This window comes from Rousettus aegyptiacus, unplaced genomic scaffold (assembly GCF_014176215.1).
Source record: "Rousettus aegyptiacus isolate mRouAeg1 unplaced genomic scaffold, mRouAeg1.p scaffold_m13_p_17, whole genome shotgun sequence".
Taxonomy (NCBI): domain Eukaryota; kingdom Metazoa; phylum Chordata; class Mammalia; order Chiroptera; family Pteropodidae; genus Rousettus; species Rousettus aegyptiacus.
This window is the reverse complement of record NW_023416292.1, coordinates 9,872,777-9,900,577: the sequence shown is the minus strand read 5'-3', so window position 1 is coordinate 9,900,577 and position 27,801 is coordinate 9,872,777. Positions and strand designations below refer to the sequence as shown.

The 27,801-nt window shown below is 43.5% G+C and overlaps 1 long non-coding RNA gene and 1 other non-coding gene across 6 annotated transcripts in view; one reads left to right on the top strand and one right to left on the bottom strand.

Annotated features, from left to right (window-relative positions):
- The window catches only part of LOC107521628, a 139,220-nt gene that overhangs the window by 38,474 nt on the left and 72,945 nt on the right, over positions 1 to 27,801 (top strand). For 4 of the 5 annotated variants that reach the window (XR_004955113.1, XR_004955112.1, XR_004955115.1 and 1 more), the window contains 2 exons: positions 21,717 to 21,851; positions 23,168 to 23,374. The exons of the other annotated variant lie outside the window; for it this stretch is intronic. This is a non-coding gene — a long non-coding RNA (uncharacterized LOC107521628). The remainder of the gene's footprint in view (positions 1 to 21,716; positions 21,852 to 23,167; positions 23,375 to 27,801) is intronic. 5 annotated transcript variants of the gene reach the window in all.
- LOC118613211 lies at positions 14,067 to 14,169 on the bottom strand. The gene has a single exon (XR_004955346.1). It is a non-coding gene; the product is annotated as a U6 spliceosomal RNA (small nuclear RNA).

Here is a 27,801-nt window from a genome sequence, read left to right as displayed (position 1 = left end):
AACTGAAACTTTGAATCTACATAAAAGAATCAGTCGGATATCCTATAACCTAAAAATATTTGATAATAAGAATTCCTGGGTTCAGTTTAATAGCATACTAGATGTAGCAAAATACAGGATTAGTATAGTCAAAGGCTGAAAAGCAGTGCCCAGCACCCCAATCGCGTTGTCTTGGGGGCCTGTTTACTGTGGCAGGAACAGGCCGCCAGGAAGCAGCAATGCAGTGTGTGGAACATGCTTCTCTGGATTTGCTCAAGGGATTTTTAAAAATAGGTACTGCACAAATAGTACAAAATAGTTTGTCCCTAACTTAGGGACAGATTGATGGATTTCAACCAGTATCCTATCTTTCATAGAGATCAAGGGATAGATGCATCTTGTCTAATTGAAATTTTTGTCAGGGCCGACATTTTTCCAGCTACATTTTCCACGTGCACACCCCTCGCACACAGTCTCCCTTATTATTCTAGCTCTTCCAGGGAGACTGAGCACCGTAAGGGCTGTGGCCCTTTTATTGGGGGCCCAGCTTTCCTTACTCATTCTTATCATTCTCTCTCCTGATCTCATATATAATTGGTTTATCTGGGATTCAGTTCAGTATTCTATGAGTATCATTCATTCCTTATTTTTTTTTAAGAAGTTTTTTTTTTTTTTTTTTTTTTTTTTTTTTTTTATCAATCATTTACTGTGTGCCTGCCTCTGTGTTAGGTGCTGAAAATGCAGTGGTGAACAAAATGGTATAAACCTTGTTCTCAGAGAGAGAGAAGAAAATTAGCTTCAGCCTGAACTACAAACCAATCTTAGGGGCAGGCCCAGAACTGGGGAAACATGTTAGAAGCCCAGACCCTCTAGAATGCACTGCTTGCGTGAGTCATAAAAGGGATTTTTTCCTCTCACTTACCTATGAAAAATACTGATTTTTTTTTTTTTAGTGAATATATTTTTGGAAAAAGAGGAATTTGGCCTATTAGGATCCCCACATTTAGCAGCTTTAGTCCAGAGGAAAACGTCACCTCACAACCATATAGTCATGTCCCTTGAGAGCTATGAGAATGACTGTGTAATTTGCTGAGAATTTGATAATTGAGGGAAAGAACTGATTTAGGAAGTTCCTATAAAGTCTAAGTAGCTATTTACTAGTAGGTTGACGTTTTCAAATGCCAGTTTGAGGGAAATTCTCAAGACCAACTCACCACTGGGCCATTAGGGACTAACCTGAGGGCAGCCATCTTTGCTCTTACAAATCATGAGATTGTCTTTGGGGAGGTAAAGATGCAACGATATCACTCTGGAGGCTGCAGTCCTTTCACAGTCAGATCTACTAATAAGCTCCATTCACGAGGGCATGTCAGCAATACCTGGAACGTGTAGTTGTGTTTTAAGTACTGGAACGTTTAACTGGAAAGGGTCAAGACCTCCCTAGCATCATCCTTGGGGCTCTGTGTACCCCTCACACAGTGCCACGTTCAATTTCTTACCCCTCGATGCTGACAAACCCCTCAAAGGGGACTGGGCATCATGAAAAAGTTCGATGAAAACCTAATGCTTTTTTTGGGAAATCTTTCTCCTACCTTCTTCCTCCCTTCCCCCATAGCGGCCTTCTTCTTGTTTCCGTAATTACATGCTCTAGGCTATTTCCCATCACTTGGTAAAAACATTAAAATGTGTCTTTTTTACTAGTGACTTCCCTTTGGGTGCTCTCTCATTTACGGAGCCTGGGCGATGGTGTTTTTTCCTGGGGCCTCAGTGCCAAGCATGCTCGGTTGCTCCGAACAAGATCTGCATTTATCATGGCCCCCCTTTCAGGAACCTCTTTCAAAGCTTTTTACTTAACATAGCCTTCTTCTTCCAAAATGGCAGCTGCATGTGCTGTGAGCATCTAGCCTGTTCTCTTGATTATCCTGCCTAAGTGGAAGTCTGTGAGTCACATGGTAATCGCAAAAAATTCTTTCCTGCTAAGATCTGGTGAGTGGCCCCAGTAATACCTTTATTATCTAGGAAATGGTTTGATTAGGTCCACCTTTGACAAAATGATAAATTTCAGAGTACTCACCCCAGGCGGGAGGATGGCGGGATTGGAATTACTGGCTCAACCACCCCCCTGTGGAGAAAGATATCTGCAAACGGTCTCACTCTCAAGCGTAAATTCCCCTCTTTCTCCAAAGAGCAGCGAAGGCCAGGCTGTTGGCATGCAAATACTCGCAAAGTGAAAATGGATACACTTCCACGGCTCCTCATCACGGGCCTCCGGAGCACAGCCTGCCAACCGTGCATGCATGTTGGTTTGGCACCGAGACAAATGTTCCCCGGAGCATAGACTGAAACCACCAAACCGATATCACATGGGACACCAGCCAAATCCTGACCTTGCTCTCTGTAGGTGAGCAGTTGTGGAATTAACCTGTGATGGTCTCCTGCTCCTGCCTGGTCGGTGGTCTGGGTTTCTTTCTTTCTTCCTTTTTTTTTTTTTTTTTTTTTTTTGAATGCCACATTTGAATCTTGTTGTTCTCCCCAGTCCACTGGTATCTGTCAGGCACAAAAGCACTCTTCTGGTCTTGGTTTGAGAACGGTGGGCAGATACTGGCTCCAAGAAATGGGCAAACCACGCCTCTCTTCTTCCTGTGTCTTCTTGCCTCTTGCGAGGGAAGGGCCACAAATGGACAGTTTCAGAATGGTACCCAGGAGGTAGGGCCTGGAGCTGGCATCGCTGGCATCTGTGATTGCTGTCTGCTCCTTTTACATCCTCCTCGTCTACATTTTCCCCCACTGCTCCAATTCCTCCCATCTCCTTTTTTGTTTGTTTGTTTGTTTTGTTTCGAACTCTTATTCATTCAGAGCTACTAATATTCTAAATTTTTCATGAATTCAGAGCTTTAATTTAGCATGTGGGGTGCTGGCTCTTCCACCAAGCTGCTGTGGTCATTATTGCTAACTTAAGGGCATAAAGAGGCAGCGAGGTGCAATGGAAAGAGTCGGGGCTCGAAGCCAAAAGTCCCTGCTTTGCTTCTAAGTGGCCGTAGGACTGTGACTGGGACACACCCTGGCCATGGACCTCAGTTCCCTCACCTGCAGCATGGGCGGCTTGGACGAGCAGATTTCCAAGGCTCGTCTCATTCTGTCATTCTATGGAGCTCACCAGCCATATGAAATCCATATTGGGTTGTGCCAGCCTCACTTTTTCTTTTGAAAAACTTCATTGTTATATGAACGAATGAGGAGATGTGAGCAGAGTCCCTAAGCTAGATTTCTCAGATGCAGAATATTGAGGGGAAAAATTTTTCTTTCAAGCAGTATCCAGAGGCTTATAGCCTGGCAATAAAATTGTACTTCCTGTCTTGAAACGGGGAACAATGTTTCCTACCAGGATAAGAAAATGATTCCAGTGATATTTGTTGTTTTCTAAGGATCCTATTTCTGTACTGTAGCATAAGCACATATAATTGTTCAAGTAGAATTGTACATTTGGAAGGAAAAGGTTAAAGTTGGCTACCGATAGTCATCAGGAGATGGATATTTAATCTTTAATCTCTTGTCCTAGGCTTCTACTTTGGATCAACTCATTATCCCGAATAAACGATGTGTCATTCCCATTATTTATGTTTCACTGCAGCCAAAGTATCTGGACCTCGTTTTAGTAAGCGCCATTCATTTCGACCCATTCAGTATTAATCTCTCTGCTAACATCTTTCCTGTTCTATGTGCCGTCCCCTATTTGCTTTTATGTTTTCTGCAGAGTGTTTATAAAAGGATAATCTTTTACAAAGCAGACAGAATTTTTGTGTATAAACTGCTCTGTTTGAATGCCTCATTGATATACCATCTAAAAACTGAAGTGTTCAGCAAGATTAGCAAAGTCCTGAGCTACTGAGCTGGGGAAAACATGAGAACCAGTCCCTTCCCTACAGGAGGCAAAGGTGATGAAAGATGCCTTTCCTTTCGTAGCCGTAGCAAAAGCAGAGCCGTCGCCTACACGGCCCCATAGGCTTGGCTGCCTGGAAATTACAGGGTCATGAAGTACAGCTGCTCAGAAATCACTGGGAAAGAGGTGAAGGGCGTGGTAGTCCTATGACGTCTTTTCTAGAATTTTCTCCGAAAATGCTGTGGCTCTACAAACGCTGAATTTACATGTCGTCCCCTCTTCAGCTAAACCCTTTTAAAGTTTCATGAAGTAGCTGCTGCTCAGTTGTCCATTGAGTTTGAATTATTTGTGTTATTTCGGTCTACATTGTAGAAAGGGGGGTGGGTAGTAAGAACGAAGTGGAGGAGGAGGGTCTCTTCCTGCCTCCTCCATGTTCTAGCCCCAGAGATTGGACCTCATCCAGACGGCTCTCTTTTGCAGAAAAGAGGGAGAAGAGAGATCGCTTAATATTACAATGGACAAAGAAGGTTCCTTTGTGGAATTTTACATTGGCATGGGGTCCCAAATATGCCACCGATGAAAAGACTTAACAGATGGACTCTGAGAATAGGAATACGTTCAAGAAAAAAAAAAATTTTTTTTTTTTTTTTTAAATCAGTAGAAGGAGGTTGCGAGTCTGGCCACCGTGGGAGCTGAGCACAGGAAGCCACACTGAGCAAATGTTTTGTACCTTAGACAGGGCGAGTTCAGCTGGTGGAGCTACATGGAAGCATCTGAAACACAGACTGTGCTTGGGTTTTTAGTTGGCAAAGCTGTGGAGGAAAAAAATCCCCAGCAGCGCCAAAACTATACGTGCCTTCAAAGAGTATTTTTTTTCTCCCCCAACAAATTGATCAGTCTGATTATTCAATAGCAAGGCTCGCTATTTTCTAAGGAGTGCCCTTTGTATACATGAGAATTTTTGTCTACATTTCCACATTTATTAGGGAAAAGTTCAAAACAAACATATGGTTGTGCCATTTTAATGGCATAAACCCTTAAATAATAAGGGCCTGCCATATCTGTTCTGAAGATATAGGCTATGAAAATGCTCAAAATTCATCTGTCAAGACTCTTATCAACAGTAAGCACTCTTTAGGATTTTGTTTTAGCTCAATGCCATCATTGTTGGCCATTTATTTCAGCATTATGGGTACCTTGCCTTTATCTGCAATCCACAGCAAGATGAGGGCTGACAAACATTCGGGAAGAACTCGAATCTGATTCTTTAGGGCACTCTGTTTGGCCTTGGGGAAAAATGCCAACCCAATCCATTGGCGAGAAAGCACCATACTTGGGGTGGCAGACGGATGGGAAGAAACCGAGGGATTCTTACGGTGAGCCTGGGTCAACTGTGATGACCAAAAGAACACAGTGACTAGGTTTTCATGACAGGGAGTCAACCTCTTGACTATAGGGAAATTTATGATGTGGGTTCCTTTCACTTTGAAGAGTCGCCTTAAGAATATATACAAAATAAGCTCTTCAAATGGGGGCTACTTCAGTGATTTAGGAGGTGTGGGTCTCAGTTGCACTTCGTCTTGAACTTGATTTCCTCTACTTTCCATTCTTCTACACTTTATTTTTTTCCCCTCTGCTCTTCTCTTTCATTTTCTTTACTTTCCTCTCTTGCTCCTCCCCTCCCTCTCTTTTTCTTTCTCTGCCATTTCCTTTCATCTTGGAACTACTGGGGACTATGGGGTATATATAAAAAGCAAGATCCTCACTTCAAAAGGGTTACAGTATAAGTAGGTGGATACGACTAACACAAAAACGTGTCTCATATAAGGACGGCCGTTCAAGCTCATTTTGCATTTCAGCACCTATCAGTTATTAGTGGCTGCCCGGAGCCCTGTGTTGAGAGGATTCTGAGTACAGAATTGGGTTCAGAGGGAATGAATGCCCTGATCAACTAGATGTGACAGCAAAGGACATAGGGGGAGTGGGGAGGAGGAGCACTCGTGGCAGAAACTTGCCATCCTGGGTCTAAATCAGGATTTATCAACCATGGCACTGTTGACATTGGGGTTGGGGCCGGGTAATTCTTTGTTGTGGGGGCCATCCTGTGCATTGTGGGATGTTTAGCATCATCCCTGGGTCCTGCCCACTAGATGCCAGCAGCACCCTCACAGTTGCAACAACTAAAACTGTCTTTAGCTATTGCCAAATGTCCCCCAGGGGGTAAACTTGCCCCTGTTTTAAAACCATTGGTCTAAATAATTATCACAGGCCTAAATATAGGGAAGCAAATGAGAAACTTAAAGGGGCAGGAACGATGCAGAGCTTTGGGGAGGTGGGGAGGCTCTGTGGGAAGTGTAGGATGTATGATGGTGGAGAAGAAATTCTCAGTCACCGCCATTGCCTGTCAGGTAGCGCATGGTGCTCTGTTTCTGCAGTTCTAAGGTCATAGTCACCACTAGACCAAGGCCCTGGGGAACAAAACCCTAGATCACAGCAGGGCAGACTGCAGTTTGCTATGGTTTATCCATTGTAAGATTGGTGGAACTTGGGATCACTTTATCAATGCAAGTGACATTTTCTGTGCTGGAGATTTCAATAAACAAGGATGATGATGCTCTTTGGGCTCTTTAGAAGGTGGATTAGCCCAAAAGCAGGGGGACAGGAAGGAAGTTCCCTGTGCAGCTTTAGGAATCTTTGATAAGCAATGGGACCTGGGACCCTATGAGATAAGGGAAATCGGAATCATATTCATTAGAAACCCCCACTTATGGGAAAGGGTTTTTTCACTCTCAATTTCTTGACTTGACCCATTGTATTGGTAAACAATGAATACTAATATATTTGATAAAATAAACCAGTGATTTTAGGACACATTCAAAGCGCTCAAGTCAGTCTCAGGTTCTGTTTCCTTATGGAACTGGGGTTTTAGCCCACAGCGTTTCAGGGTATGTGCGACGTGGTGGGAAGGACTGGGTTTGACTTCGAGTTCTGGTCCTTGCTCAGAAGCTGCAAAATAAGGAGCAAGTCATCTCATCTCTCTGAGCCTCAGATCGCTGTCTGTAAAGTGGGGATGGTATGTCCTGCCCAAAAAGGTTGTCGTGAGGACTAAATGAGATGATATAAATCAAATGCCGTCTTCAGAGATTGGCACAAATTAGGGGGCCCTTGCAGTCATTCTTCTCTAGTAGGTTAAGAAAGTGGGAAAGAACAAAATTTCTGGTTTCTGATAAAGGTTTCCTTGAAGCTGCCTTCTGCTACATTTCAACCACTTTCAGAACACTGATAGCTAATAAAATATGAGTGGGCCTCAGATGGGACCGAAGGTTTGGATGAGTGTATGTAAACTTATCTCGAGACAGTAAGTCCTCTGGGCATCGCAGGTGTTTTGGAGGCAAAATCTATTTCCTCATCCTGTTTGTATCTCTGTGCACTTGAAGGACATGATCTGTAATCATTTCTCTAGCACGATAGGGTATGTTATAGTGAATAAAAACCAAAAGTCATCCCAAGGAACCAGATTGTCTATTGTCTTAGACAGTTTCTTCCTGGGAGCTTATAGGATTGATCCATGAAAGCCTCAATAGTTAGACAGGAAGGGGCTTCACGGAGGGCAGGAAGTCCAGCTCACTGTCCTTTCAGATGAGAACCTGGGGCCTGGGGAGCAGAGCTTACTCCACTAGCACCACTGCCTTGTTAGAAGCAAGTCTTGGGACCGCGGCCCGGTCTCCCAATCCTTTTATCTGAGTGCTCAGCCTGAGCCCCCAGGGCCACCCGCTCTGCACTTAACGTGCTCCGATTGTTCGTCCCTGGACCACATGAAAGTTGTTATGGGCTTCTGCCCTGCGCTATGGATTTCATCCTGTCTTCCTTACCAGGCCAGATTCCCACATTTATTTAATACTGCTGCAACCATTTCCAGGCAAACGTCTATTGTATTCATATCACGACTCAGCCACTTACCAGATCTGAGAGGCTGGGCAAGTTACTCACCTATAGACCTGTTGTGTTAGTCGATATTCTCCAAAGAAACAGACCCAATAGGAGATATCCATCTATCCTATCCATCTATCTATCTATGAATTGGAATTGGCTCACAAGTCCCAAGATTTGCACTTGGTAAGCTGGAGACCCAGGAAGAATTGATGCTTTAGTTTGAATCTGAAGGCAAGAAAAAAAAAAAAAAACCTGATATTTTGGCTCAAAGGCAGTCAGACAGGAAGAGGGAAGACCTCTGAGGGGAGACCAAAGTTTTTGCTCTGTTTAGGGCTTCAACTGATTGGACAAGGCCCACCTACATCAGCAAAGGGCAGTCTACTCAGTCTGATTAGATTTTAAACTTGTCCAGAAACACCCTCACCAGCACACCCAGAATAATGTTTAATATCTGGGTACCACATGGCCCTGTGAAGTTGACACAAAGAAATTAACCACCATAAGCTCCAGTCTCCTCATTTGTAGATGGTATGGGTAATAATCATACTTGCAGGGTTAATGAGATGAACCCTTTCTGATTTTGTGGCTTAATGCAAATAAAAGTTAATGAGAACAGAGTGCCCTTGTAATATCTCGAGAAATGCTACTATTATTGTTTTTATTGGAAGCACTTGCAGATGGAGACTACGTTCCAGGCAGAAGGAGATGAGAGGGCTGAGGGACGGAAAGAGGCAGGGCCTCACAATCCTGGCCCCACAATCCTGGCTGTGCAACTTCCATAGCCACCTGGGGCTCCATGCTCAGATGGGCCGCATGCTTGGTTCAATGTCCTGTTGCTGTCGCTGTCTCAAAATGCTTAATGATGTTTGAACAAGGGGCCCTGTTTTTCATTTTGCACTGGACCTCACAAATTATATAGCTGGTCCTGGAGTGGAGAATAGAGAATCTTAAAAAAAAAAAAAAAAATGCCTAAAGAGGTGTGAGTGAGCTCCCTGGGCTCTGCCTCCTTCCAGATCCCCCTCTCTCCACTGCTGAGTTCTGCGGGCATGAAAACTGCCACGAGACATTCATTTTTAATGACTTGTTATGGGCTTCTTAGCAATATATCTTTGGGCATTAAGGTGTGGAGTCAGAGACTTAAAATGATTGATGTCTTGGCTCCACACGGGAGTCTCCCACACTTACCTAGCGCCAGATATCCACTCGGAGAATTTATGGGCACTCTTGGCAGCCTAAGCGGCCATCAAATATTAATCAAAAATATGTAATAACTAATATATACTTAAAGAATTGAGGGAAATTAATATTCAAGGGAAGCATCCAGGGACCCATAAAAATAACAAATGCTAAAGAGACTCAGTCAAGGTTGGCAGGTTCAGAACTCACCCTGCACTCACACTGGCTTTGACATTCTGGGTTTGTGGGCCGATCCCCAGATGCCGAGATGACAGGAATGGGGGCTTCGTGCTTATCCCGCCGGATCTGGACTCCTGTGAAGGACGGATGCAAACTCCTAGGTCGAGACGCGGCCTTTCTACCCCCACCCGGCTTCTTCGTTCATCTTTCTCGTAGCACTGGACACCCCTGATCTGCAGCCAATTCTTTATGGGGTTCTCTCTTGGCAGCCCCCTGAGGTTAGACTGTGTCTTATTTCTATATTTTCAATGTCTAGGACAGGGGCTGCACGAAGTTGGAGTTGAATCACACGATATTTCTACTTTTATAGTTCGAAATGCACGAATAGCGATTTTACATGTCTCGACTTAAAAAAAAAAAAAAATGTTAAAACTAGACCCGGCCTTTGTAGTGGAACTTTTAAATTAGAAATGAATGGCCTCTAAAGAGCAGGCTGGGGAAAAAAAAAAAAAAAACCATAATTCCCAGTTTCAATAACTGGACCTCCTGATTATCCCACAAGCAGCAGGCAGATGTTTTGTTTTGCCTTTCTGTAGTCAAAATAAAGGGGTGTAGAAGTGGACCAGCCTGGGGACTGGCAAGTCAGCTCCATTGTCCCCAGTGGCTGCTTTTGCTGGAGGACTTCTCTACTTCTTCTTCTTCTTCTTCTTCTTCTACTTCATGTCTCTGGTCCTCAGCTCATCCTCTCCATCACCCATGTCTGTTCTGCTTACTTTGGCAGCACCAGATCTGCAGAGAAGTTACATGATTTATTTTTATTCACAAATTTAAAATTAGTTTGCAGCACATCTCGGATGAACCGGGCTGCCTTGTGTAGCTCCTCCAGTATCATCCAGGAGAAGACAAGACCCAGGGATGCTTGCTCTCTAAACCCCACAGAGGAGCGGGTACCGGCAGACCGCGTCTGCTTGGAAGGGAATAGTTTGCTCGGGTGTTGGACCACCATGGCAGTTGCTGGTCTCTTCTGTTATTGTGGAAAATCAGGAGCAGAGCCTGTCACTTGTCATCTGTTCTTCGAGTGTAACCAACTTTTCTTCCATGGGCCATTTGGTGTGACTATGAATGATGGCTCTGGCTAAATGACACCATCCTGATGGTGGGGTAAACAGAAGTGCTGCTGGAACAGGCGCCTTGGATGCAGCCTGTGTTTTCAGAGAGCTGCTGAAAGGGCCCGTGACTGGGAGGAGCGGGCAGCACGCTCGTGGCTGGGGTCTTGCAAGCGCCTCCTTTATTCTCCCCGCGCTGCTGAGGCCCGGGCCAGGCTGTTGGCTGGAGGATGACCTGCTACACGCTCACCGGTACTAGATTTCATACAGAGACGTAGAACGTGCGTTTCACTCAGTGCCCTCATTTTCCGAGCCAGGAGATAGAGGCTAAGACAGACCAAATGGCTCGTCCTACGTCACACGGCCGGTACTGGCAGAGCCAAAATGGGGACCGAGTTTCTTGCCTTCCGTGTGTCCCCTGGACCCTGTTCTGCACATATCCTCATACCGCTTCCTCTGTTCTCAGGTCCCATTGTTTTAATAACAACTGTTTGTTTATCGAATATTAAAAATTCCTCTGCTACTATATTCCATGTACGCATCAGTTATAAAACTTAATTTTAGAAATATTAAAATGGGGAGACAGGATGGAGAGGTCTTATGGAGTACCGCATAGAAAAGCAAGTTCTGGATTTCAGGAAAACTAGGCTCCAGTTCTACCTCTAGCTCTTACCTCTGATCTCGAGAAAGCTACTTTTCTTGCCTCAGATTTATCATCTTGGCGTTAAAAATAGTACCTACTTTAAAGGTTGATGAGTAATTGAGGTAATACACATAAAGTACTTGCCACAGTCCCTGGCACATAGTCAGTTCATAGTAAACCTGGACTGTTACTTTTATTTGTATATGTGTTTATTTGTATACATGTTTGTGTACATATACTGTATCCACGTAGAAGGAAAGCAGGGGGCGGGGAGGGGAGGAGTACTCCAGAGGTGGTGGCAATGCACTTTTGGGGATGATTGCCTGGTTTTGTTTTCAATTTCCTGAGGCAATACTAAACAAAGTTTATCTACTAATAAGACAGGCTACTTTTCAAATGTTTGTGCCCTTTTAAAAAAGCATCCTCTTTCAGAGTGTAATAGGAGTTAAGAGAGATAATTCATGCAAAGTGCAACAAAGTGCCCTTTGTGTGTATATATTTGCTTTGCACATATCCAGGACGTAGTGACTGTCCAATAAACATCAGAAGCCATTATTATTATATAGAGCTTGTTGTGGAGTTGTATGAGAAAGAAAAGAACAAAATATCATTAATTTTACAAACAACTTTTGGTTCATCTATCTGTCTGGTAATGTTGATTTCCCAAGTACCCTCACAACCCAGTTGGGATAAATACGATGAATTCTTTCCATTGTACAGATGGAGCAACCAAGAGACTGAAAAGTAACATCTCCAACAGGCGGTGACCTAAGGAGTCAGGGCCAGAAGCAGGTCTGGAATACAGACTTCCTGGCTCCCGACCCAGGTCCCCTTCTGCCGTGTGGCCTTCACTGGGAGGCTGGAGGGACCAGGGAAATGTCTGTTTCGGGGTTCTCTCAGTTGCCCTTGGACGTTTATCATCTATTGACTGAATGTTGACCCAAAACACACTAATTCCTGAGGAGACCTTACAGGATGTCCTGTTGAGACTTTTCCTTTTTTTTTTTTTTTTTGTCAGTGCTTTACCAGCAGATTAAAATTCAGTAGACCCCATTTGTAGGAAGTCTGATAAAATATTCTCATCTCAATTGCAAACAGTTTCTCCATCTGCCACTTGGCTGAGAGGATCAGACTCAAACACCCTCATGAGAGGGGAGCGTGATACCAGGCAGAGGAAGGCACCAGAAACAGCAAGGATTTGTGTCTGGACGCATTGTCTACCTGGTCTGTTGTCTGATGGAACCAAGTAGCTGGCTTCGTTAAGCAGCTGGTTTTTCTTCACCAAATTGACTGAATTGGCCTAAAATCACTGTTGCTTATTATCTGGTATCTTAAAGATGCAATTCTCCATATGCAGTGCATAAATCTAAGAGCAACAACATATTCAGGGTTGGGCTGTAGGGCATAGATGGGCTAGGGGAGGAAAAGATTTTAGGATATAGGAAGTGAGATCAGAAAAGCCGATTTGGGAAAGGTAATGCAGTTTGCAAAAGACTTCCAAGGAAGTCAATGCAATCCGCCCAAGAAGACATTTGCAAAGAAATGTTTTGAGGTAAATAGAAAATGAAAAAGACATGATCCGAGATTCGAGTCAGTGAAACATTCTCTATTCAATATTCCTTGTAGGTGCCTATTATGTGTCCTGCACCTTGCTGGATCTTGGAGATATTCTGGTGAAAAAGGAAAACATAGGGCCTATCCCTTTGGAATTTACATCTTAGTGGAAAAGAGCAACAAGGAAAATGTGGCCACAGTTTGAGGTAAATTCTAAGAAGGGAATAGAGGGGGTTTTGTGGTAGAGAGTATCGGTGTAGGTGAGGTGGTACTACTTCAGATCATGGAAGCCTTAAAAAGAGCATTATAGGAAAAGAAAATTTAAAATACAAAGATCTAAGAAGAGATAACTTGCATTCTAGAAGCTACCTGAAAGACTACATAGTTGGACTGTAGTGGGGAGAAAGATGACAAAGTCAAAAGTGTGTAAGAATCTAGGGAAGAAATGGCAGTGATTGGACTAGGATGATACAGTAGATTGGAGACAAGAGGATAAGGTTGAGAGCTTTGGGGTGAAGTGTGAAGGGTGGTAAGATCAATGGCCTTGGATGAGGAATTATTTATGGGAGTCTGGATTAAGAACTTGGTGTATGGTGGTACCACTTACCATGACAGAAAGGCCAAAGAGGGAATATCTTTGCAGGGAGCGGAATAAAGAATTCCATTTGGAGGCTGAATAGTTTGAGGGAGACATCCAAGTAGACAGGCTAAATATGTGGTTCGTTCAGATATGTTGGTCTTGAGCTCAAGAAGAGCTTGAATTGAAGACGTGTGAACTGCTAATATAGAAAGAGAGAAGTCAAGTGCTATATGTGTTTAGAGGATGAAGCAATTAATTTAGACTAGGGGCATATAGATCACTTTAGGGGCATGTCAGGTTCAGCAAAGACCATAAGCAAAGGAGCAGAGAGGGGATAGACTGAGAATTAGAGACATTCCTTTTTTTATATTACAAAAAGAAAAGATCAATGATTAGTGATATCAACAAGAAAAGATGTCTAAATCGTTCTCCAGAGAAGTTAACTGGGAGAAGGGACCAAGTGAGGTCTACTCCATCATTAAAAAAATGAATATTCAACACACTCATTAGATTCTTTTCTTAGAAAACTCCTTTCTGCTCCTGTCCCTTGTCCCTTCCCTCTCTGATGGGTCACACAGACAACTTGCTTCATCGACTTGCACAGTTCCATCTCCCCTTGAGAATAAAGCCACTAAACACCTTTCTCTGTATCCAAGGCCTGCTTCCTACAATGTTTTGCTACCAAAACTCCATGTTTCCATAGAGACCATGTGTGTTTGGTTTGCCCCAACCCTCTGTGTCCCGCCCCCCGCCGTTTACAGACGTGAAATACACTCTCTTTCTGCCTTCCCTTCTCTCTCACCTTTTTTTCCCAGTCAAGAAGGACCTCTTTATTACACATTTATAAAATAATAGAATAATATAATTATTAAAAACAGACATGTTTTTGGTATCTTGTGTTTTGCATTCAATGTTTCGATCATCTTCACAATTTTCAAAACTTGCTTTTTGTGATCCGAAATTTTCTCCCACAATTTCTACCTTACCCACCATTCAAAGCATAACTGAAGAACAAACTATTCAATAGGTTTTTTCAAAAATATGGACTGCTTCACAAATTTGTGTGTCACCCTTGCGCAGTGGCCATGCTAATCTTCTCTGTATTGTTTCAATTTTAGTGTGTGTGCTGCTGAAGCAAGCCGCCATCTCTCTTTTTGTTATGATGGTGAAAAATATATAAAACAAAAAAAAATGTTATGAAATAACTTGTGTGTGAAGGATAGAAAACTGAAAAAATATGGATATTCAAGCCACAGAATAAGGAAAAAATATTTGCTATATATATTTGATAATTATAAAAAATTTGATATATATATGATAAAGATCTTATATCCATAATATATAAGGAGCTCCTACAAATCAACAAGAAGACAAACCAAAAAAAAAGGGCAAAAATCTTGAACAGACATTTTACAAAACATCATGTACAAATAGCAAGAAACAGATGAAAAGCCATTAATCATCAGGGAATTGAAAATTAAAATCATAGTGAGCTACTATTTCACACACATGAAAATGGTGTGGCTAAAGCCCAAAAGACTTCCAATACCACATCTGAGGATGTGGGACAATCAGAACTTTGACATATTTGTTGATAAGAATGTAAAATGACCATCATACAAGAACTATTTCATAGTTTCTTAAAACATTTAACATATATTTCCTCTATGACCAAGAAATACTAAATTCTAGATATTTATCCAAGAAAAATGAAAACATACGTGTACAAAATGATTTGTACCAAACTGATGATCGCAATCTTAGTCATAAGAGCCAAAGACTGGAAATAGCCCAAATTTCTCCTGACAAGAGATAAATGGTAGTCTATCCATGTAATGGAGTGCTCTCAGTCACACGGAGGAACAAACCAACGTTTCAAAAAGACTATTTGAGTGAAAGAAGCCAGACGTAAAAAAGTATGTGATCTATGATTCCATTTACATTAGGTCCTGAAACAGACGAAATTAATCTATGGTAGCAGAAATTATGCTAGCCTTGTGAGGTGTACAGGGACTTTCTGGAGTGATGGAAATGGTCTATACTTTATTTAAGTGGTGGTTAAATGGGTGTGTACAATTACTAAAGCTCATCAGACTGAATGTTCAAATTCTTAAGATCTCACATTTTACTGTATGTAACTTATATCTCGATTAAAACAACAACAAAAAATCTGGATAGTCTAGCTCCAGAGCCTACATTCTTAAAGTACTACTCAATTTTAGAGAGAAAAATCAGGAATGACGACATGGGGAAAAATTTATTGAAACAAAATGAATGATTTAAATTAGCAGGGTCTAATGGTCTTTTTTTCTAAATAACACATACGGTCTCAGTCTCGGGTTGGTCTGTATTCGTGTGGACACGATGATATGTTGCTGAATTAGAAACGTGAAATTGTTTTCGTGGGTACAGTTTAATATGACCTATGTCGATGTAGCACCTACAGTATGTAGGCCCTGGGTGTGCTGTGTTTCTTAAAGTAGCCTGTTTGTTCCCCAAGGGACGAGTGTTTTAGCTCCTATTTCTCTAGCTTCCTCCATAATATGGCTTTCCCCTAGCCTTGGTTGCTCACAGGGTGATGTCTGTTCAGAGCAGTTGCTGAATATGTATTTGGTGACTATGGATGAAAACAATGAATAATGACACTCTAGGTGAATATAAGGGCTCAAAGTCCAATTTCTCTTTTTAAAATAAATGTTAACCATCTGACATTAAAAGAATTTTCTTTTTTAACCCCAAACCCCACAAGTTTCTCTTCACTCTCTGTAAATTAAAGAGTGGAAGAGGGAAGAAGATGTAGAAACTAAAGTAGTCTCATTTTCTGTCCCTTTTACTTCTGATATTAGAGGCTTAATTCATGACAACTGGTCTAGTGGTTGGATTTTGGATCATTAAAAGATATTTTGCAAGAAATGAACTTGGCTTATATGAATCAACAATGAGATAACCTACTTTGATAAGAATGACAGCAACAGTTGATATTTCTGGGGGAAACATTAACCAAAACGAGAACCACCAAAAAAAAAAAAAAAAAAGCCTTCTAATCCTAAAGGCAATGCGTTATAAAGGAGATTAAGTTTAGCTTGCAGATGCCAACAGAGAGAGCCTTTGGAAAATGTGTTCAGTCAGGATCTTTTATCAAAATTTATTAACTGCCAATAGTTTTAAATGGAAAAATAAAGCATTTAAAATTTTAAATCTAGAATATACTTATAGAATAAAACAATCAATGGATCCAAGGCTTCATCCCTTGAATGCTTCTCAACACTATGAATTAGTGATAAAAGAATATAAGTTAAAAGTCACTGTGTTGAAAAACAGAATATAATTGATAATTTATAAGTCAGCAACCTTAACTTAAAAATCTATTCTGATTGTATACTTTTGATTTTAGATGGCGAATGAAACTAGTTAAATATTTGAAAATTTATATGAAATTAAATTTCATGTTCTGATTCTAAAATTTAAAAGCCCAGGTGATACGTATTTATGGAATATTTTTATAAAATTTTAAAATCAGCTTATTGAAAATTTAATGCAGAAAATGGAGGATACATTTTATTTATCTCTGTCTTTCCCTGGGATTTATGATTTCTTGCAAGAATATCTAGTCTATCATAAAATAGAAAACAAATATTGTAGTCTTGAGAATATAAATAAAATAGGACATAAGGTAGAATGCAGTAAGAGAGAGAATTTCAAAACAGGGAGAATTTGCAAATACACAGGCCTCATTTAGCATCTTATACTCTTCAACTGACATTAAACTGCACATTTGGTTTTGAGTTTTCTGACAGCCAAAACACCCTCACAATTTATTTAAATGCTTTATAATAAATGATTTATGAAAAATTTACATTAACTATACTGACCCTAAGCAATGAGTATCCTTAGAGCTAAAAGAGGTGTGTGTGTGTGTGTGTGTGTGTGTGTGTGTGTGTGTGTGTGTGTGTTGATTTCAGGAAAGTAAAAAACAAAATGGACAATATTCTCAACAATATCCCTTTAATAACTGTAATAGAGAATTTTGTTCTGAAATTTCTTATCCAATGTCCCCTTGGAAGAGGTTATATTCTGTATGAGGAGGCCAAAACAAGTAAGGATGGATTGGGCTGCAAGCCATCTGCCAAGTCCTCCAGAACATGCTTCTCATGTCAGGTGAGCTGTAAAGAATCTGGGGTTACTTTCTCTGGCATGGGTCTTCTGTGGGGATATCAGACCGTGATCAGTCTGCTTTAAAACATCGACGTAGAGAAGGAGAGTATTGCCCGACCGCAGTGAAAATTGAGAAGCCAAACTAGGCGAGGATATGGCACGTGGGGAAGGGTGGGAAATGCCTGATGACTGCAGTGATGATAAAGTCATTCTGCCCCGGAGAGTCGGTCTACACAGGTGGCATTGGATCCTTGGGCGGGGCTGTCCGAAGACTTGGCATCGTCTGTTACTAACTGAGCATCACAAGCAAAGTCTCTGACTTCTCTCTCTGTCCGTTCCTTCACCTCTCCTGTGATACCAGGGAGAGGCTGCTTGTACCCCACAAATTCTCACATCCTGGTTCAAGGGGTCTGCGAACACCAGACAAGGGCTCCCTCGTGAACAGTTGTCTTTTAGGGCTACCCGTTATGTCTTCTTCCCTGGAATGGCGCCATTCATCTTGGCTGCCGATGTGGCTCCTATCTCGAGATTCTTTCTGACACCATCATCAGGCCAAACTCTGATGGTGAGAAAGCCTTCTTGGCCTCGAGGTGAAAAAATGGGGTCTCTAGAAGCAGGTGCGAAATTAATAAATATTGAGAATGGCCAGGCGTTACGTGTCCTGTTGGATATGGGTGCAGGGCACAGAGGCACGGTAGGCTACCAGAGCCGTTCTGGTTGGTGACACAGACGCCATTTCTGGAAACGCGGTTCCCCAGCTCGGCTTCATGCGCCTTCTCCATCTGCTCCAGAAGCATGATTCTGGGCACCTTGACAAGAGGCCTCCAAATGGAAAGGGAAAACCAAAAAGTGCTTTTTTTTTTTTTTTTTTTTGTCATCTCCATATACATACAGCTCAGGGATATGAATGAGAAGTACTAATCTTGTGGCCTTTCAAGCCCACTGCAGGAGGAAGGCAAGAAAAGAAAAACAAGACTAGTAAAACAAACATAAAAGACACCATCTTGTTTCTTTTCTGTCCTTGTTTGCTCTTTATTTAAAAGGGAAGAAAAAAAGAAATCTGGTATTTAAACCAACCTATTGACAGTTTGCTTTTATTTGATTTGTACTTCATTTGTGTGAATAAAAAGTCAAGAGAGTGTTGTGACTTAACAGTAACATGAAAGCTATTAGAAGGGCCTTGATCATTAGCTTCTTTATCATGAGGCGATTGTATCTTGCTTTTAATCACCAAATACCATTTAAAACATTCCCCAGAGCGATGGAGATTGACAGAATATACAGATTCTTTCACTTGGGGGCATGCTGAGTCAACTGCAGACTGTAAAATTCACCAGATCCCAAAATGAAAAGACTAGTGACTGCCAGATAAATTAGAGTGTCTCCTCGGCCAAGGCCAAAGGGCAAGGACAATACCATTTGTCAGAGCCTGGGATAGTGAGGAGGAAGATCCCCACTTTCCTTCTCTCAAGGAACCGCCCCCTGTCCTGCTCCCTTCTCATGGATGGGACACAAGGATTTTGTGGGACTCACCTGTGAATGTTGGTGATTCCTCCCCAGAGGTTTGGGGCCTAGAAAGGCTCACTCTCCTCAAGGGGTCAAGGATGGAGAGACCAACCCCAGGTGTGATTAGAGACTCAGGAGGTCTTCACAATAGGGAGCTGGCTGTGGTGAAAGCGTGTGGTCTGAATCTATCCTCAGGCCAACTTGAGACAAATTTGTGAGGCTTATAGGTTTTCAGTGGTGCCGAATTTTCATTCTAGATCCTTTTTGCCCTTCTTAGCATAACAGTATCAGTTTTGTCTTTCACAAGTATACAAAAACTGATGGTAACATAAAGTGTTATACCTCCTAGAGGTATTTTTATTTTAACAGGGATCGAAGCCCTTGCTCTTTTTGAGAGCAGGCCTTAGTAATATTAGGGACAGTGGGCGGAGAAAGGTTTGAGGCTGGGGAGACAAGTTTACTTAGAAACGGCCCAAACCCTACCACTCTGATAGATAATTTCCCAGCTTTCCGGGGGCCGGGAATGTATGCCGGTGACGAGACAAGCGGCTGGATTTCAAGTTTAACTATAATATTTGCTAAGCTATGAGTTTAGCTGCATGTAACACACTCAGAATAACAGTGGCTTAAATAAAATGCAAATATTTTTTTCACAGAACAGTCTGGAAGAAGATGCTTCAGTGCTTAGGCAGTGGCTTTGCACGTTGAGATTTTTCAGGGGTCCACATTTGCTTGATCCAAGGCGTCTCTCCACCACACTCACACTGAAAACAGCAGGAGAGAGGGAGGGATGAAAGGGGGCACATCCCTCTTTTTAAGGACGTGACTCAAAGTTGCATGCGTGGTTTCCACTCACACTCCATTGGCCAAGCCTTTCTCATAAGGTCATACCGAGCTGCAATGGAGGTTGGAAAATATCTTTGTTTGTGCGGCCACGTGCCAGGGTTTTGCCTCGAGAAAGGGAGATGATTACTGAAGGCCAAGTAAAAGTCATGATGAGCAGGTTTGGGGAGAAACTGTCGGGAAGCAGAAGTTGATTGGGAATGCAGAAAGGGGTGTTCGTGTGGGGTAGGGATGCTTATTCTCCTGTGACTTCACTTCCAACAGTCTAGCTTTGTGTTTTTATGACTACTTCCAATCTAACGTATTTAGTCCCAGGGTCCCTTGGACTTTGCAGGCTTATTTTCAACTTTGGGTTAAGAAGATACAGTTATAGACTTCAGTCATAACTCGAGTGAGCGAATACTCTGGACATGTTAGGCGTGAGAGTACAGTTACGAGGAAGTTGTAACATCTACCCTGGGAGCTTATGTTGATGGTAAGCAGGTGAAGGACTGCAGGAGGAAGCGTAAAAAGCATTACAAAATCTGCTCAGAGGCCTGAAGAAGTACAGCGCCTTAGGCAGGTTAGAAGAATTCGGTGTTGCTGGATTGTGAAGTCCTAAGTCAGGAAGCCCTAAGCTTTAGGACTGGAGGGGCTGGCAGAGGCTTGGTCACAGGTGTCTGGGCACGGCATGTTGGACAGTTATCATTTCTAAGCTGCTTAGCATCTGAACCCCTTTGCAGCGTGTGGACGCTACATTACTATGTGAATCTTGGTGGGAGGCTGGGCTTGGTCTGTACCGGAAAAGTTGAACTTTCAGAAGCTAGCTCTGCCCTGCCTTGCATGGCAGCTAGCCGCGGGCATGCACCTTAGCCCTGCCAGGCTTTGATTCTAGAGCTAAGAGTAAGAGACAGCGGGGTACACAGGCCAGTGGCGATGGAGGTACTGAGGGCAGTGTCTAGTGTCACATGAGGCTGGCCATGGCATTCTGTCCTTCACCACATGGCTCTTCAGGCTCAGTTCTCCCCACAGTCCTGGCTGTTCGGCTCCCTTTGGTTCTTGCCCATCTCTTTACCCAATTCTTTGACCTTTCTGGTGATTCTGTGAATTACCTTTCAATAAATTCCTTCTCTGAATAGCTACTCACGGATCATCATCGGCCAGGGGTGGTTTCTGTTGCCTGCAACTAGGAATCCTGGGTGTCACATGTGGGCAATGAAGAGCCTCCGCAGAAGGAATGTTTATCATTCGCCATGTGCAAAGGAAATGAAATAATAGCACCAATTATGGAGCACTTTCTATGCCGGTCTCTTTACTTAGATTGTCTCTTAATCCTCAAAACAACCCTTGAGTAGACACCATTATTATCTTCCTCATCTTATGCATGGAAAGCTGAATTTTGAACCCAGAGCATCTGTCTCCAGATCCTGACAGCCATGACCAGGTCCAATCCAAACCCAAATCCCACGAGTCTTTCAAGGCCCATCTCAGCTGTCACGCCTCCTACCCCCACCACAAAATGAAGTCCTTTATCAAGTTTGCCACGAGGGCCGAGTGACTTTTCCCTTGTCTTTTATTTTACCCACACGGTGTATCTGCTCTCTGCCCCACACCACCAGATGCCTGTTTCCATGTCGCCCTGGAATTATTTCATATCTCTTTGATATCCTCCTCTTCTAACTATATCTTAAGCCCTTGAGGATTCTAATCCTGGTCGTGCCACTCACTAGGAGGTGGCCACAGGCCAGATACTTTGAGAATGTAAATGTGACCTTGCAGCATTGCTGTGGGCAGCAGCGGCCTTCAAAAGTCTGTCTTTAACCACTGGTTCACAAGGGTGCTGGCCAATCAGACTAGTCAATGGCTGTGCACACCTGGAATGCCTGCACCGTGCAAACAACTGAATATTAATTCTGGTTGTAAAGAAATAACGGATGAACCTCTTTGTAAGTGTGCGACATGGTGACTTCACAGGCATTATTACTTTGCCTTCTAAGTCTCTCTCAGCTGGCACAAAGCCTCTCATATTCTTATATAAATATTGGTAGGTACTCAATAAATCTCTGGATGATCAACACGATACATACCCCCAACCTCCCACAGGTGGGTGTCAGAACTAGTAGTTACCTATTTTGGTTGAATGATGATACCCTGGATCATCTTTTTGATAATTTGGTCGTGAGGGAGTCGTGAACTTCTCAGTTGATCCACAGATTTGGACACAAAGCGATATGTCCTACTGCACCTTCAGAGAAGTGGAGTCTGGGAACTTGAAGTCAAACTAAGGAAGCTCGTGAGGCAAGTTCAGTCTCAACTTTCCCAGGTGACCTGGCTCAGGTGAGGCGATCGATATCCTGCGATGCACAGCCCCGGGAATGGTCTGGTTACCCAAGGGCTCTGCATGCCGGTTCTTCCAAGGCAAGCAGTAGCTCCTAGAATCACCCACTAGATCAGCCTCGATTGTCCCGGAGCCCACCTACCTACCTGGCACTCAGAGCTTGTTGCTGAACGTTCTTTTTGCCCTTCTGTTTCGTCTTCCATTGCGATCACGCGACAGCTGCACGAACACATGGAGGTTGCTTGGCAGCTGCTAGACACAGATGCTGGGCTCTGTAATGCACTTTCCCCCCCCCTCTGCTGATGCGTCTGAGTGTTTCTCTGGCTCCCTGGATGTCTTCACTCCTGCCTGTGGGAGGGGTGTGCTCCAAGGTGTTAGTGGGGCGTGAAACCTTGGGGGATTGGTGCCGGGAGCAGGCAGGACGGCTGGGTCCTTGAGATTGTCTTTGCCTTTTTCACACTCACGTGTCAGTTTGTAACTGTTCCGCCTGCCTGGGAATGATGTCACGCTGGCCCGGAGGAAAATAACATTGGGGTGTCTTTCTCTCTCCACCCTTGGAGCCCCTGCCTTCATCCAGGTCCTCGTGAGGTCCCGGTTGCTTTCTCGCAGCAGTCCCCTTGTTTAACTGGCCTCTCTGCTTCTAACTTGTCCCTTTTATTCTACGTTGTGTGGTGCTACCAGAGTGATTTACTATAACCAAATTTGACCATTTCTCTTGTTCTTTTTTCCCCCCTGGAATCCTCATTGCTTACAGGATAAAATACAAACTTAGTGTGACTAAAAGGCCCTTCATGACTCATCTCTGCTGCAGCCACATCTGTTTGGACCAGAACAAATCAGCTGTTTCTTAGCTCAGTCTTGCACTTGTGTTCACTCAGCCTGGGAAATTTTTTTCTTCCTCTTCTTGTCTGTTCACCTGGTTCACGCTGTATGAGCCAGAAAGATTTTAGGGTGCTCCCTTCTCAGTGTAGCCTCTCCCTTGGCCTGATCCTCAATGGGCCGAACTGGAGAAGTTGCTGACAGAACCATCTTCACATAGACCATTCAGATCATTCACGCAAAGCTGCCGATTAAACAACCTACGCTCTGTGCCAGGCCCTGGGACACAAGCGTGAACAAGATACAGCGCCGGTCCTCAAGGAGTTCATAGACTGTGGGACAGATGGATGACAAAGCGCACAATTAACACGGAGAATGAAATGAGCTCTGTGATAGTACAGGATGTGACAGAAATTAGACGCCCTCCCTTTCTGCTCCTGTAACATCTTGAACTTCTTCATTTACATCAGTGCCTTAATGCTTTGTGTGTTTTCAGCTTATCTGTCTCCCCAACGGCCTCTGAGTTTCTTGAAGGCAGAGACTGGATCTTATTCAAGTCGCATCCCTCACGCTCCTCCCCCTCCCCCGTATCCAGCACAGAGCTCAAGAAAGTCTGTTGGACAACAGGACCCAAATGATGGTGTCCCCGGGGAGGCAGCCTTGCAGGATGCCCTTTACTTTGGGCCACCGTGTGTCTGTCCAGGTGAGTGGCAAACCCAAAGAAGTGTCCTGGAGTCCCTCTGGGTTGAAAGACGCAGGAAAGAACACACGAGAAATTAGGGGAGCTTCCAGAAAGACAATTTTCTACCTCGTTTTAAAAAATTAAAATCTACCTTTCGGTAGGGTCTCAGGCCCGGGTATGGAGGACTGCTGTCAGTCTACTGCCTCCTCATCTTTTCTCATTTACGACGTCTTGCTGTGTATTCTTTTTCCGTGTCATAAAACCTTACGTTATTGCCATAATACCGAGATAGTATTTCGTTGAATGGATACCATACTTCATTTGATAGTCTCCTTTTGCTACACATTTAGGTAGTTTCCAATTTTTCATAACTTTAAAGACCAGTATGATGAAAATCCTTACATACACATCTTGGTGCATTTACCTGGATTTTCCATCGAGATACAGTCTTAGATGTGGGCTTACAGATCAAGAGGCATGCACATGTTCAGGGCTTTTGGTAGATGTGGCCTTTTGTGAGGGTTGAATACCAAATTACAGTCCGCAGTGCTGTAGGGGAGAGCCCATTTCTCCACACTCCCAAATTTCTAAATTTTGCATATTAGGGCAAAAATGGTATCATGCCATTTTTGTTTGCATTTCTTTAATTGCCAGTGAACCTGGTTGTGATGTAATATATACATCATGGGCTGTTTATGTTTCTTATTGTCTGGGTTGACCATTTGTGTTCTTTAAATCCTTCATTCTGACTTTGATAAGATGATTCGGATGTTGATCTAGATTGAGTAGCTTTTTTCTGTGAAAGACCTAGACCCGCGCTAAGCTTCGTGAGGTAATGGTTTCAAGGGACACATGCCCAACCTTCTCTGCCATGTATTCGCATTTTCCACTAAAAGTGTCTTAACATGTTATAAATGTGACTTTTCTGCGCTTCGGCAGGGATGCGGTGTTAATACTAATGAACCACATTTCGTACAACGTCTCAGTGAGAGCAGCGGCCGCTTTCATGTAGACCGAGAGACGCGCAGTGGCGTCTGGTTGTCCGGGATGGACCTGTGATCTGGTGCCTGCCCGTGTTCTCCTCTGTGCCCGGCGTTGGCATAGCCAAGCGCACATGCGCTTCTGCTTATTACAGGTCTCTATCTTGAGCCGAGGTCAGGAAACAATAGAAGTATGTTTAGGTCTCCATTAAGTCACCTAAGTACCTTTGGATTTCCGCAACCTGAATCGGTTTCCCAAGGGATATTTAGTTCAAAATCTGTGTCTTCTAAGAGGATTGTCCTAAATGGCCACCCGTCGTCAGATTACTGCCCAGGCTCTGAACTTCCTGTGTACATGTATTTCATATCTCGATGTGCTAACGCATTGCTAAAAAATGTGTCCTTGGTATAACTGGCAGATAGTTTTTCTCACATGAGGACCATCTGCCTTTGGCCATTTGGAAGTGAGATTCCAGGCTTTCTCACATCCCCTCAAAACTGACCAACCCGCAAAGCCTTGGCGGGTAATGTAGAACTGCCTACACCTTAATGAGGAGATGGAGGAGAAAGCTACACCCAGCAATAAATACAGACCAAGATTTTGCCTTCTCTTGTCAGAGTTCTTTAATTACAGGCCTCTGAGTCCCCTTGTCCTCTCTCTCTCTGAACCTTTCCCTAAAGTAGCCACTGAATCTCTCATGTCCTTTGCAGGGACATTTAGCTCTCTTCTGGATTTCTTAGTCGACGGTATCAGCTGGTTCTAATGCTCAGGAAGGCCAGCATTAAAACAAACAAACAAACAAACAAACAAACAAACAAACAAAACCTCTTTCTATGGGAGATCGTACTGCTAAGAAAAGTAGAGGTTTCTCCAAGTTTTCCACCAAGGTATTTCATAAGGACCTGTCCCTTCAACCAATTCGATGACCAGGATCACGACCTCCACTCATTTCGTGTCTCCTCTCAGCCGCCTTTTCTCCCCGTGCTTCCGCCAGGGCTTTGCGCAGAGTAAGTTCTCAATAAATGCCTGCCAACCAGGAGGGACTCTGCTGGTTAGTGAACGTATTCCTATGACTTAGCACAGCACTTCGAACTTAGAAGGCGCAGGAATACAGGGGTAAGTAAATGATGAAGCGTTGGTCCCTGCACTTCAGTGATGCAGTGAGTCAGACGATGTGACGAGCTGGACACTGTGCCACTGGCGGGCCCACTGCTGTCAGGGGGTGGGCATCGGCTCTGTCAGACTCAGACGTTCACTTTCTTCTACTTGAGTGCCACTCTCTTTTTGCTCTAGTTGGCTGGCAGGGTCTTCTTCTCTAACTTTTTTGAGTCTTCCTTCACAAATGGTTGGGTCCATTCAAAAGGAGATTTCTAAGATCTGTTTCCCAGAAACAGCCATGGGACGCCACCTCCTACCTCAGCCTTGGGTAATGCGATCCCTCCCAGCCTCTCCTCCGTGGGACCCCAGTTGTCTGGGGCCTGCTTCTGAGGCTTGACTCCTCTGCATCTCTCCATTGGCCTCCTTGGACCACACAAAGGTCAGGAGGAGGAAGACGTCAGGAGACAAAGGCAGAGACTGCGTAAAGGGGAAACGTAGGTACATTCTACTTGGAAATAAAGAAGAACGACTGGGTGATTGGGTCTTATCCATCTCTTGGATTTTTTTTGTTGTTTGACTCTTCCCTCTGAGCCACAGCAGTTCCTCTAGACTTCTTTGTGTTATTATTATTATTTTTTTAATGAACAAAACAAAGAAATTCCACACAAGTATGAAATGATGGAAAGTGCCTGAGGGTGAGAAAGTAATTTCAGGATATCATCTTCTCCAACACCTACAGAAGTGAGGAGTTTAGCCTAGAAGAAAGGGTTCATCACCCAGATAAAGAATCAGTCTAAAAGCTGTGCAGATAAAGAACTGTCCATCCTGCTGGCTGATTCTCACTCGGGAGACCCTGAGCTTCCTTTTTTTTCCTGCCTCTTCACCAATGATGATCTAGGATTAGAGGTGACATGAATGAGCACTAAATGAAGATTAAGGTTTTCTTTTATAACCGTTTGTAATGACCATGGGTGTTTTGTCTTCTTCTTCAAAACCTCAGACTATAGGAACTCTCCAGCCCAGCAAGCCTGACACAGGTGGCCCAGCCTGACTCAGACTCGTCACACACCTCCTTGGCTGAAACCTATGCATTGAAAAACAAAAACAAAAACAAACAAACAAACAAAAACCTTATTTGATTGTGGTAAGAACAGTTAACATGAGATCTGCTCTCTTAACAGATTTTAAAGTGTGCAATACTGTATCGTGAACTATGGGTACAGTGTTGTTCAGTAGATTTCTAGAGCTTACTCATCTTAACCGAAACTTTATGCCCATTGCTTAGTAACTCTCCATTTCCCCCTTCCCCCAGAAACCACTATCCCACTCTTTGATTCTATAAATTTGACTAGTTTAGACACCTCATGTAAATGGGAGTCATGCGGTATTTGTCTTCCTGTGGACTGGTTTGTTTCACACAGCGTGACGTCTTCAAGGTTCTCAAACCCATGCAGTTAAGCCCCTGCCCACTCTTTTGTGACAGGATGGATGCATGAACTCACGCAGTTCTCGCCCACCTCTGCTTCGACCATATTCCTGCCCTTTCCTGTTAATTCTCGAGTCTCCTGGACCTAGGAGTCCTGCTCCCTAAATCCACGGAGCTCCCCTAATCTTTTCCCTGAGACTCCCCAAGCCCTACTTCCGGCCCGTCTGGCCTTGTGGGCTGCACCTGCTCTTTGAAGCTGGCCTGGCTGCCGTCTGCCCAGCTCTCTCTCCTGCCTCTCCAGGCATCCATCCCTTGCCCCTTCTGCCCAGACCTGCCCTGCTGAGGCCCCTGCCTGGCAGGACATGGCGCCTGTGATGACTAAAAATAGGAGTTGTATAAAAGAACGGTGGGACCCAAATAAAGTCTGAAGCAGGAAATATAATGATCCTCCAAAAAATATGATTCTGGTGCTTCCACAGGAGCCTGGTATCTGCTTCAAAGCCTGTGAACTATCTTTATTTTGCATTCAAACTATCTTTTAGGGCCAGGTTTCCTTCATAACACAGCTTATTGCAAAACGGATCTGAAACCCTAGGGAGTTTATCTGTAGTTAGGTGGGTTTTTTTTTTTCTTTCCAGTAACTGTGGGTCAGAGGTATTTTAGCCATTATTAACCAAAGGACTACTCTGTTTTATGACATCTAATCAGGTGGATGTCCCACTGGGAGAACAGATTGTATCCCTCTTTTTCCCCCTGGACTGAGGAGATAAAGAGATAAAACTCATACACTGTTTTATTTTTGTAAAAAAAAAAAAAATCAACAGCATAGTCCTCTGTGAGGTCTTCACGTGAGCCTGTTATGCATGGGCTTTGTGGGGGAAACCTAAGGGCTTGTGAGTAGGCTGTTTTGTCCTCTGAATGGCTGGGCTTCATCTGGTCCAGA